At 40.5% G+C, this 12,781-nt stretch overlaps 1 non-coding gene across 1 annotated transcript; it reads right to left on the reverse strand.

Moving 5' to 3' along the window:
- Positions 1 to 4,187: 4,187 nt before the first annotated feature.
- Positions 4,188 to 4,269, reverse strand: trnal-uag (transfer RNA leucine (anticodon UAG)). The gene has a single exon. It is a non-coding gene; the product is annotated as a tRNA-Leu (tRNA).
- Positions 4,270 to 12,781: the final 8,512 nt, after the last annotated feature.

Here is a 12,781-nt window from a genome sequence, read left to right on the forward strand (position 1 = left end):
GAATGTCAATCATCATGGTAGTCACGTGATCTGCAGCTCTACCCGATTGACATGATTATTGAAGATGCAGATTTACGGCACTGCTTTATTGGACAGACAGTTCAGTGCTGACTGAGTATGAAAAAGCATAGCTCATTAAATAAATCATAAATACATTTTGCATCAAGACGCCTCCTCAAATTATCCACCAATCTTTTTTATAGCCCCTGGTTGTGGATGAGCTGGAGGTTATCCTACCGGACTGGTCACCAGCCAATTGCAGTGAAATGACCCATTTAAAGATGATTATTGTATTCATCTGTCATGTTTCTTTGTTTTATTTTCTGGGCCAAACATGCAAATATTGACTATAAATCAAAGGGTCCTTTTGGAAATTGGTAGTAATAATTTAATGTAATTTTATTTGCGATAAAACCAAATAGTTATCATTCCAAAATTGTTGGCTAAATGTATTCTACAGTTAAGCAGTGAAATGTCGTTTTTCATAGGCATTCAACTTTAAATGTTCGGCTGTAAAATGATTCCCCTGAACAGTTCATTAACCGCTTCAATAAGTACAAATTAAAGTTCACCTTTTTCGGTTGAGTGAGTGACAGCTCAATTTACGGCATGGAAATAAAAAATGAAAATTACATTTGAGTGGGAAGAAGAATCACTTATACTAAATACTCACCTGAATTTGTCCTTGAAATAACATCTAGAATGCTTCAGTGCCTTTTTTCCCCTTAAAAACCAAAGTGGGTCATTAAATCGCATGAATTGATTGTCTGTGTGTATGCAGCAACCAGACACTTGAGCTGGAATTGTTTTTTAGCTCATGTTGAGCATGCACATAGCAATTAAATCAATGAACAACGTCTTAAAGGTGACTTTTGACCCCAGCCATGATCTTGCATAGATTCCCAATGCGATCAATATTGTAGAACATAAGAAGGAAATGCAACCACTCATTTTCTCACGATGAAAACATTCAATCTCAGAGAAACAATGCTGCTCTCACCAGGCGACACCTTCCTGTCATTCCCTGGAGTGACATCACGGTGCTGCCTCTCTAATTGATGTGTGCAATCACATCACAAGACTCGCAATCAAGCAAGTCAGCGCTTTCACCACTGAGCTTGTGCACCTTTCTCATCTTCATCAGCTTGGAAACAAACATTTGTTGAAGGCGTGAAAAAAAACAAAAAAACAATGCCTCTTTCCCTTTCCTCTTTTCTGGCTTGTGGTGGATGTAATTGTGGCCTTCCTCTCCCAGTGCCTAATCATCATCCTCCATCTCCACCCAATGCGACAAGACTGTGCTCCCCTGGGGAGCGGTTTGTGCAGCTGGAGCAGCTCAAACCACAAACGCATCTGCGAGGAGCGAGGTCATATTCCCATCACACCACCCACAATGCACTGCTGCATAATAAAAGGCCTGGATCAATCGGAGAAGGATATACAACATGGCAGACTGGCCTCAGATCAGCTCAGCATCGTGACCTCCGTCTATCATCGTCTAAATTCACACCCGCCCAAAGTGCATTGATACCACCACAACATTTCATGCTCTGGCATCGAATGAAAATGTATTCAACTGTATATCGTGAATGTTCTTCAGAGGAGAACATCAGCATCCCTGTATAAGTGCCATACACAAGCACAGTTGCACACCCACCCACGATGCTAATGCTATCGTTTTCACTTTTTTATTCACTTCCACGGAAGACACTTTTTCACAACAAGCAAAAGCTGAAATACTCAATATAAAATCATTACTTTACAGTAGTGTCTTTTCCAGTTAAAGCAAAAACATATCTGATGGTGGGAATCCTTCCCCGATTCATGATGTTGAATATTTGCCTATCTGCAAGTATTTGTTGCTGTAGCTGGTGGATCAGATTGCATTGTTTGATCTGACCATGTTCACTATGTCAAGTTCCTGCTGTTGGGTGAACAGGCGTTGGCGTCCACCACCAGCAGGTCTTCTAGCCATTCTACAGAAACTACCACCTTTGTTGCAAAAAGGAACATTAGTCACATTAGAGACTTTTTTTTGTGATTAAGGGTTATACAAATAAATTTGACTTGACTTGACTCTCTGCCCAGCCTCCCCCATAGTAAGACAAGGCCATGGTTTATGACATGGTCCACCAAAGTTGCTGTTATATGTCATCATATGTCAGATAATAATCCTTGCATGGCCATTAACCATGTCTTTCATTTCAGGATCTAGTCTGATCCAAGGTGTGGAAAATGTTGTGCATTCCAGGAATAATCTGTCACCTAAAAAGGTGAGACCGGTACATCTGCATCTTGTAATAAACTCGAATACGACATCCTGGCTCTGCCTGTTGTCTAAATTCCATCCTTGACCACAACAATGTGGAATTGTTGTTGGGATTCTGTGAATATCTCGATAAAACAGAAAATAACTCTCAAGTTTGAATCCAACTGTTTATTTTACGGGGGGAAGGGACGTCCAGGTAGTTATTTCATTAATAGATGCCAGTGTTGGCAATGGTTCATCCCTTACTCTTTCCAGGAATCATAGACGCATCACAGACACATCATGGAAGCATCATTATGCCAGAGTGTGTTGGATGTAAACAAATTGCCGCACTACTCCTCTGGTGCATCACACTATATGCACAACCTACAAGATCTAATGAGCAACCATCTGCTGCTACCACGTACCTGGCACCTGGTAGCATACCAGACAAAGTTGCATCAATATTCACATAGTCACATTGATGATGCCCTGTGCAGAAAATTTACATTCTTACTACGCTCCCATTCGGTTGGTATGTTATGCGTTGAAGCAGCATTGTCAGATTTTGAACGACGACAGGAATGTGCGTATTCTGGACAGAGAAGACAGTCCAGGGGTGAATGTCCAAAACAATATTTTTTAGACAGAAAGAGTAAACAATACAATGTTTAAGCAAGTGACAGCAGACTGGCGCACTGGAAGTGTGCTAGATCAATACGACAGAGATTGATGAATCAAAAAGATCCTTGGCAATCTGTGGCAGATTCTTCAGTACCTTAGGATGTTGTGAAAAGATTTTGTTTTTAAGCGTTGATCTTGATGATAAAACTATTAAAGTAAAGACCTTTCAACTGGTTATAACTTGCATGTGAGATGTTAACCTTTGCTCAGTTCACTAACCTTTTAATGGAAAAATCTGCCTTTTTACACTTTTAACATGAACATTATATTTACTCATAATGCTTGCATTCTAGTTCAATGTGTAAAAGGCAAAGATTAAAGGACGAACATTGACGGGACAGAATAGATTGGCGCATCAAGATAATGAAATAGATTGCGTTACCTCAACTGATAAAGGGGGATATGCACGCAAACCTCAAGAGGGACTGGTGTCTAAAGTCAGTGCCTTAGACTGGTCAGCCGGAGTACTTACCCACATGCTTACCCAGCACAGGAACTTTGTTTGAAAGTTTAAGGCAGCAATGGAAAAGGATCCCCTGTATACTCAATTGTAGACAATCTTTAACTCACCATACACCCCACAGAAAAGCAATCTGGTCTATTCTGTTTAGTACAGTGAGGAATGCACTGATTTTAAAGTGTATTGGAAAATCAAGCAAGCACTGAGCAGGAGAAAGACACAGTATAGAAGGGCTAACTCCTCAAGTCAAAACTCAGCTGTCAACCTGCATTTCAGAAAAATGGCACTTTTCAGGACAGGAATGTGCATATTATGGTCAGAGAAGACATTCCAGGGGCTATCGCTTGCTTGTCCGAGCCAATACTTGTGAGAGAGAAAGAATGGACAAAAGCTAAGACACAGACAGCAGAGTGGCGCAGCGGTAGTGTGCTGGGCCCATAACCCAGAGATCGAAACCATCCTCTCCTATCTGTGGTGGCTCGTTCAGTACCTTTGCCCTAACCTTAGGATTTAATAGACAGGTGTTAAGCAATGATCTTGCAGAGAAAAAAATAAAGTTGGAATCTTTCAACTGTTTGGAAGTTGCACATGGAAAGTGACGATTTCCACAGTTCAATCACTTTGCATTGGAAAAATCTCCCTTTTTTCACTTTAAACATCAACTGCATTTGAACCCATGATGTTGGGAGTCAAGTTCAACGTGTGAAAGGCAAAATAACATGAAGGCAGGAAGCTTTGACAGGACTCAATGGGCAGACAACAACATTGAGCACTTTAAAAAAACAGTCGTGAATGTGGCAGTGGTGGGATTTGAACCCACGCCTCAAGAGAGACTGGAGCCTAAATCCAGCGCCTTAGACCACTCGGCCACACTACCTCACATTCCCTATGTGTACATTTGATAATAATAATAACAATATATATATAAAAAAATATATACATATAAAAAAAAATATATATATACATATAAATATATATATATATACATATATATATACATATATATATAAATTATATATAATTATACATATATAATTATACATATATAATTATATATATGTATATATATATATATATATATATATATATATATATATATATATATATATATTTTTTTTTTTTTTTTTTTTTTTTTTTAATTAAAATTGGGTGTCTGAAAAAGTCATTATTTTTTTACCTTTTTGTTTTGATTGACATTATTTCCTATGGGAAATATAGCTTTGGATTTTGTCCTATTTGATTTTAGTCTGACTTTCTGAAATGGATTAACCATGACAACAGAGATTGCAGGATACAGTATTCTGTATGTGCATGTGGCAGGCCCATCACCAAACACAAACATATAAACTGCTATTGCTGCGACCTTAAACAATGATTGTTATTTCCAATTTATACATGTTTAAATATACACTAAAGGCCTACTAATTACAGATTAAGAGAAAAAGAGAACAATTAGTTTAGCACATTGGAATTCAATCATCCATTCATCCAGTTTCTGAACCGATTTGTGGTGTAATGTGTCTTTCACCAGACATGAAACAATTTTATAGTCTACAGTACCTGAAAATGCCGTGTTTGTCTTTTCACACTGCCAGCTTCCAGCTTTTCTGAAACAATTGTCTTTGTCTGAGTCTGCTGTTGATTAAATGGGGTCACGGTCGCATGAGTTGACTTGACTTCTTGGTCTTTGTCAGCCGCTTTGCACTCAGTCTAAGCTCCTGCACACAGACCTATTAGCACATTCCCCAGATGGATTAGTGTCATTCGCTAGCGGTGGCAACAGAGCTGTTTGCTCATATTGAGGCACAAATCCAAATACTTTATTAAACTATGTATTACTAGATAAAATGTATACAAGCAAAAGATAATCTTTTTCATACTTTTGGAGCGGGCTGGACACTCTTTTTAACTCAAGGAGCAGTAATTTAAAGACTTCTGAGAGAATAACCAGAGCTAGTTGATGACTTGATCATTTGAATCAGGTGTGTTGGACAGAGACATGTAAAAGATCCAGGACCGAAATTACCCACCCCTGGTATAGACAAACAACCAATCCCACTTACGAGGAAGCCTTTTTACCCCGAGAGTACCCCTGCAGGCACGGGCAGAACCTGCACACTCAATGCAGTAGGGCCTATGTGAAGATTCAAACCCAGGATGTCCTGACTGTGAGGCAGAAGTACTAACCACTAGGTCACTCACTGCACTGCCTGAGCAGATAAAGTACTACTGTACTATAAAGCAAATATTTTCCAGTACAAGGGCTGTTCCCAGTATAATAGACAGTAAATGTTTTTTTTGCTCACAAATACAGTTTGACTCCCACTTTTCCACAAGGACAGTAGATCATTTGCAGCCATGATTTAATGACTGCAAATGTCGCAGGCGATGGGCCAGTAAAATCCAGTCCCAAGCAGTGAAGGAAGCGAGCAGAATGGGGTGGGAAGAAAAGGAGTAATTCGTGTAGACAGTTGAAAAGAACAGTCGGTGTTCACCAGTGTCATGTTGTGATACGGCATCAGTGGAAGCTCTCATCTACAGCCAAAACCCACAAAGAGCCTAACAGTGAGAGGGAGGGAGGGAGTGAGGGAGTGGACGTGAGCTCAAGGACAAGGCTGCATCGAAGGAAACATTCGAATTGCAGCGCCACTTTGGACAGGGTGACTTTGCAACGTTTCATTCTCTCCTGGCTCCTCACGTTGTCAGAGACAGAAGGAAATCAGCTGATAACTGCTCAAACAAAGACCTCAGGTTTTGTGTCCTAGTGGACCAGACCAAACTGCAGGGGAAAAGATAGGGACAGCCAAAAGGGGATTTTGTGTGTGTTTTTTAATTACTTTATAACTGGGGAAAAAACCCTCCAAGTATTTGAAGTAGAAATCCTCAAATGCAGCATTTTACACTCAAGGCCACGGCCATGTACACAACACTTTTTAAAATGAGTGAACACAGCAAATGTTTATGTGGAGGACATATTAAAAGGGTTCACTATAGGGTATGTGATAACCAAAACAACACAATTAAGTATTGCAGTGCAGTGCTGCTTCTGTTGTGAGTTTTTTGGGGGTTTTTTTCAGTCGTCTCAAACAACGTGTGCATTTACTACACTGCTACTGTGAACTGTGGAGAGTCGTCTTACACATTTGCCAGGTAAATATTAGTTACCGGTACTCAAACCGGAATCGTAATCTGTATTGTCCGCACTGTAAATCATTTGCAAAATTGGGCATTCCGTCTATGTGACGGACTGGTCTGGCTATCCGCCTATGACGGACACCCGTTTTGCTGACGGTTGATGAATGAAGGGGAAACATTTTAAAATACATGGACTAAACATAGTTGGAAGCCCATGTATTTAATCCGTCTTTCGTCTGTAGTCCGTCTTTAGTCTATTTTTCGCGGCGAAGCTTGAATGGCCGCGGCGATCGCGACGAGGAACGTAGTCAGTTGTTGTTGCTTGGGGGACAGATTTGAGTGAGGGACCAGGCTGTGAACAGGCTTACATGGCACAGAGAGCCACTGTGATTCGTTCTTTCTGTTCAAATATCGTCCGGGAGGGTGCAATTGAAGTTTGTAGTCAGAATCGCTGACCGTAACCAGTTTAAAATCAGAGGTGGACCGGCCTATAGGCGGGTACTAAAAGTGTGGGCACTCCTTGCTGTATATACCGATGACATGACCAACTAGGATAGGCAAAGATCAAGAGTATTTTACCATGGTCAGAATCTTGCCTCCAAATCACACTGTCTGAAACACTATCATGTCAAAACCAAAAGGTAAGTCACTCACTTTAAATGGGTTAACTTGAGCGACGTGAGAAATCTGGTGTGAAAATTGTACTATACACTTTTAAAATATTTGGGATATTTTGACAAAAGCATGTGACAGACCTGTTATTAAAACACCCTGGAACTATTTAAAATTAAATTAAAACAAGTTAAATTCTACATGTATGTATTACAAAGACTTGCAGGATCACTGGACCAGAGGATGATTGAAATAAACATCAGTCTTCTTTCATAAGTGTGCTCTCTTTGCCCTTTGTCATGTGTCTTTTGGTTTGACAAACAAATGGCAGAAGAGGCCCACAGGTACACTTACCTGAGCGTCACTTCTCATTTAGGTCAGTCAGGTAACATCAGCAACAGTTGACTGACCATGAAGGAACAGCCTTCAGTTCTACTGTGGACGTATAAAACAATGTATACTTGATATGTGTGTGCTAACTTCAATACAGATGTGTGTTATATAATACATGGCAGCACATTTTATTGTATTCTCTCTATTTTATTATTAGAATGTTCTGTACTCAGTGTTGCCCACTCGGCATCCATTGCAGCCTGATCATCCTGGAAGGGGAATTCCCCCATCTGTGGTCCCTTCTCAATGTTTCTCACTTTTCCCCGGATGTTTTTTTTTTTAGTTTTTCCTTGCCCTCCTGGGGGTTAAGACCAGGGGATGTCGTGTATATGATCTGGTGCATATGTGAAGCCCTTTGAGACTTTCCTGTGATTAAGGGCAATATGAATAAATTTGACTTGACTTGACTTGACTTACTGATCTGATGGGAGAAATACATACTGTTTGACTGTAGTGAGGCATGTTTGGTCCATTTTGAGGACTTGCCCAGTTGCCAAATATGGTTCCTTGCCTGAAGCCATTTCTGGGTCAAACCTGTACCCTAGAGACAGATTTACTGATATTCTGGCCTAAAAAAAGAGACTGCTGGCAGCCATATGAAAACACAAAATTTGACAACGAAATGACCCTAAAAATAGGATTTAGGGCCAGTTTAAGCCATGGGTCCTAAAGCGAGATTTAATGTTGTCACAGTCTTGCTGAACCAAAATAACCAGCACTACAATTGATGCACAGTACAATTCTCACAGGATGACCCAAGTGACAAGTTGTTGCAGTGGAAACCTGATTTTACAAAACCGGCAAAAAAATATTTTAGTTTATATTCTTTTAAATGGTGAAAATAATTTGCTTTATTACAAAGTATTTGCATGCTAGAATATGTGCAAAAATACTATAGGCCATAATCTATCTATGTTAGTAGACAATAAACATCATTTGCTAAAGTGCCGCTTGTTTTCATTAGCTCAACAGACCTGCCGACTTCTTTCTCCCAGTCAAAGGTTAAAGGTGGTGCACACCCCATCTCTGTTGTTGTATCAACATTCCTAGCTGGCAGCTTGTCATTCTGTTTTTTTGCGCCCCCAAACAAGGACTTTTCTTCCCTGTGAACATAGATCGTATGTGACAGTGTGGAGACGCTTGTTTGCAGGCAGTGACACCACACATCCACTTTCCTTCAGGACTTGTTAAAAAGCCGTCTGGGTCAGTGGTTATCGGGTTTGGAGCAAATGGCTTCCTCGTCACCTTCTTGACTGTGCCGCTCTGCTGACTTGTTTTACACAGTTGGTACAAAACTGATAAAATGCTATGTGGGGGGTTATGTGTGTTTCTTGACTGATGGATTCTACTAACATGTTTGGTATGGATGGTGTGTTGTTGTGCACCTTGACTCCGGATCAGACACCGCACCGCATGACAGTTACATTAAGTTTCACAAAAGCCGCGTTTCCATCTAAATTTAGTTGAACTTTTCTTTGCTGTCCAATCAATGCAATTGCCTCAGAGGTCTCGAAACCTCTCAAAGGTTCTACTCCCCCTATGACACAGAAAGCACACAAAAACTAGTCAGGTGATTTAAACCATCCATCAGTTCATGTATCCTGTTTAGGGGTCTAATAGGAGACAACACATTGTAATTTAACACGTTTGTCTCATAGTTGAGAGGCAGTGGGTAAAAATCTCAGCTCGGGACTTCCTGTGTGGAATTTGCATGTCCTTGCTGTGCTGGCGTGTTTTTTTCTTTTGGGTACTCTGGTCACTCCCAAATTCAAAAAACCTCCATATTAGATTAACTGGAGACACTCGATTGCCCATACTTGTGACTGTGAACAGTTGTTTAATTATGTGCTCTGCCGTTTGACTGCTGATCAAAGTCAATATGGATAGGCTGCAGTTGACCCGTAAGCCTAATGAGGACATGCAGTTTAGAAAATGGATGGATGAGAATCTATAGCACAACTACCCCCAAATGTTTTGTATAACACTCTTTGGTATTGCTATGGGTAAATTCCGTTATCACTCCTCTCTATATTTTGGCAACTTGTGTGAATGGCTTACTACAGTAGACTACAATACATATGAGCGTATGGGTGAGTGGGTGTATGTAGGAACATAGTAACCCATGTAGATGGTGAGGTGAAGAGGGATGAGACACACATTTGTAAATTGCTAAAAAATCGTACACAGTGCTAACAATTAAACCAAATAATAGCGATCAACATAATTGTTAAACATGCGATTGCTCATTTTTGTCTCACTCACACATTCCTTGATACATGCAAGAACTATGATGGCCTTAATGAGTCAACATGTCTCAATACTTGTGGTAGGAGCTTGATGGGTTAAACGTAAAAGATGCACACACTGGATCGCAGTGGGCTCGAACGACCCAAAACTCTGAATGAAAGTCCGTTGTGTGAACCAACTACACTAATACTGCCAAATTAATAAAACCTCTCATTGCAACTTCAAACCTTAGTCTGAGTCGCACATTTAATGGTTCTTATGATTTGCGGCTCTCTGATAACCCTTCAGTGTGCGTCACAATTGTAAAGGGTCAGCATTGTGCCTCTTGCAAAGCCCCTCATCAATCATCAGCCCCAAGATGGACGACATGTTTGTCATGCTTCTGCCCTTTCACACGTAGACATAAACCATATAAATCATAAAGGATATGATCCGTTTCTCAAACTCTGGAGGGTTCTCCGTTGAAGGATATCAACGCAACCTTCTCATACCAATCCTGGTAAATTTGACACAGTGAGCGAACTTTAATGGCTTGTGTAGGTGTGCTTTGTCTCTCTGCCAGCTGTGTACTTCATCTCTATTAGACAAAGAAAAGATTCAGTTCTGATAATAAATGGCCTCCCTCTTCTAATCATAAGAAATGTTGAAATTCTCCTGCAGGCAACAATATTTTCTCTGAGGGTGAGCAGAGACACGAGAAACAGTTATTATGTGAAGACTTGCATCAAAATGATGCTTGTCCGCCCACACAAAGACAGCAAATTGGACCAGTTACTAGAGCTAATCAGTTTTACAGTCTGAGGACGCTGAACATAGGTCACACAGTAAGGACTGCTTGAGACCCCTGTCAGAAACTAATTCATCTTGTCTCAAGAGATATTCAAACACTGTCCCCCTACATACTTCATTTGACTCTAGCGATGATGTCATTGACCAGACGAGCTATGTTGAGAGGCGTAGAAAGGCACAAGCAGATTCATCCTCTCCAGCATTTGGTGCATGTCAACATATAGATTGACAGATTGTCTAATGCCAGCGGGGGGTCTGCTGGTGATGAAGAGGAGATCTGATGCAAAGCTGTGATCCGTCATGCCCGCCACCCATCTTGAACCCTTTTAAATCCCCCTCTGTGCCTGCAGGGCTTTCTGGAGACACCCGGCGCACCACGCGCAATTACCCTTCAAGCTGTTGCCGAGCACAATTACCATGCTCTTTAGTAAAACCACACACGGTATGGCAATAACATATGTAATATGGCCACTTCTGCTGCTGAGCTGGCAACAGTTTAACGTGTCCTGCCTGGGTGTGGAAAAATATGTCTGCTTTAACACCCTCTTTGAGGTATTTGGAAATGGCTGATCTGCACTGCGCTGGCCTCTCTTGTCTTGCAAGAGATTGCAGGATGAGGATGTTTGGAAAAGAGAAGAGAAGCAAACAGGTTTTAGACTTGTTGGGTTATTTATTGCAGCGCATCAACCGAAGACTGAAGCGTCATGATCTATGTTCGATTGAGTCTCTTCCCATACATGTCGCAATGATGTCAGAAGTACCGCATTTTATAAAACTGTTGTCACTAGAGTTCTAATTCTGCCTCCACACTAATTCTGGATTCAAAGTACCGGTAAACTTTAGGAGAAATATGCCTCTAAAGTTGTACCGAAGCAACGCATTTAGCTGAGCATGCAGTTTGCTTTTTTCTTTCTTTCTCCCAAAAGCTGAACCACTGGCATGCTGAAGCATGCATTAAATGAGTTAAGGTAGACTGTATGCTGGGGTTTTACATTTAACTTTTGATTACTTTTTTCTTGCAAGAATGTTAAAAATGTTGATGCCTTGCTTTTTGTCCTATATAATTTAAGACTGGGTGATTTAATTGTTTTAACAGCAGTGAACTAGACATGAATGACAAGAATGTCAAAATCAAAGCTTGCACACATGTGCTGTGTTTTGAACAGTTTTAAAAAACAAAGTTGAACACTCCCCCAAACTTCTAACAAACAAGATTCTAGTTTTCTTGATTCACCGTGAATGACTGAGAATCTACACAGACATCAAGTGGAAAAAAAAAATCTTAGCAAGCACATTAATATTCTTATTGATATCTTTACAGTAAATTAAAAATCACTTAGGCAATTATGCTAACAATATTTTTGCAAATATTTTACTTCGCCATAAATTAGTCAGTAAGAATTTATATGCGATCCAGTTTGTCTCCCAATCATAAGTTAAGCCTTGTTGACAACTGAAATATAACTTTATTTTCAAGTGCACGATATGGACCAATTCCACAGAAATGTATCATCACATTTTTAACTTACAATAGATGGTTCTCTCATGCCAATTCCATTTAATTAAATGACACTCTGGGACTAAACAAAAGTTTGAATTCATCCATCATGGTTGAAAAGCAGATGCGAAATGCTGAACTTCAACCTTTTGTACTTGCAGATGTGAGTGAAAACATCTTTAACCAAAGTTATCAATCAAATGAACTGAATGATGAAGCCTAAGCGTTATTTTTAGAATAGAAACTCTAAAGCTGGGAAAGGTGAGGGGGAGGTTCCAACTTGTTCAGCTCTCCACATGTGCCGGCCTTTGAAATGTCCACGCTCTGCATGGTGCCATCAATTATTAGCGACGGCGTGGTGATTAATTTCTGTTCCAGGTCATGAGTTGATTGGACAAGGCTTTGGGGAGAATCAAATTGAGTGAATGTGTCCCTTTTTTTTTTTTTTTTTCTTTTTGCCGCGGTGAAGGCGTTTCTCCAACTCTCGGAGGGGACACAAGGTCCTTCTCTCTGTATCTGTCTGTCTGCCTCTTTCACTCCTCAGAGATCATCCACAAATGAATATAAATAAGCAACCTCTTCGCTCACCTTCCCCCCAGGTAGGAAAAAGGATAGAGCGTGGTGGCGCAGGTGCAGTCGAGCGCCGAGCAATTGGAAGAGAAATGAATAGAATATGAGCGAGGGAGCGCTTTGTGCTCAAGAGACAACATCTGTG

Source organism: Filicampus tigris, chromosome 11 (genome assembly GCF_054856515.1).
Source record: "Filicampus tigris isolate MCC_2025a chromosome 11, RoL_Ftig_1.0, whole genome shotgun sequence".
NCBI lineage: Eukaryota > Metazoa > Chordata > Actinopteri > Syngnathiformes > Syngnathidae > Filicampus > Filicampus tigris.